We start from the raw sequence: 908 nt of genomic DNA, 5'->3' as shown, positions 1-908 counted from the left end.
GAGAAGACTCATTGCTTGCAGGAAAGAGGATGCATCTATGTTTTGGGTTGGGGAAGGGACTTGCAGCTCTCCCCCAACCCCCTCTAGCCCCTCTCCCTCCCCTGCCAGAAGATCTGGCACCTGCCTTTCCATCACGCTTCATAATTTTTGCTGTGATGCAAAATTTGTTTATGTGTGTATATGCAACTGTTATATCTCTTCTTCTCTCTGTTTACTGTGTATGTGTGTAACTAATATCTCTTCTCTCCGTTTACTATATGTGTGTGAGCGTGTGTAATGTATATGCTTTCCTGGACAGTGATGGATCACACTGCAAAGTTCATAAAATATCTGCACATATGCATTTCAGTACTTTAAAGACTATGCACAAATATATTTTATGGCATGCCTAGGATACTAAGGACACTGTTGAATAATAATAATGACAATATGTAGGCACAGAACTTTAGTTTTATGATGTGGTACATACTAATTGTGCTGACCATTTATTGATAATAGTATTTTAACCTTAGTATGCTGTATAATACTTCATATAAAACTAAATTAGAAATTGCCAGTTGGCTGAGAGCTCGTGTTACCATGGAAACTTAACTATTACAAGTCATTTTCTGTTAAAGTATGGAAAATCTTCAGTTAGGGATACATAACAATTAAAATTGTTACACACAGTTCTCAAAATCTGCAACTGAAGATATTTTAATACTCTTTGTTTTCCCAACTTTGGTCTACTGTAATAGATGTACTGATATATTTGGAGCTGAATGAATTATATGAATAGACTTAGCAGAATTCAATTTTTATTTTTTAATAATTCTGATGGCTGAAATCAATGTTTATTTTTAAGCCTTTATTTTTCAAAGATTTCATAAATTTCATAGACATTAGGGCTGGAAAGGACCTCAGAAGAT

This window comes from Gavialis gangeticus, unplaced genomic scaffold, assembly GCF_001723915.1.
Source record: "Gavialis gangeticus isolate Ggan-Ray unplaced genomic scaffold, GavGan_comp1, whole genome shotgun sequence".
Taxonomy (NCBI): domain Eukaryota; kingdom Metazoa; phylum Chordata; order Crocodylia; family Gavialidae; genus Gavialis; species Gavialis gangeticus.
The sequence above is the reverse complement of the archived record's forward strand: the minus strand, read 5'-3'. Positions refer to the sequence as shown.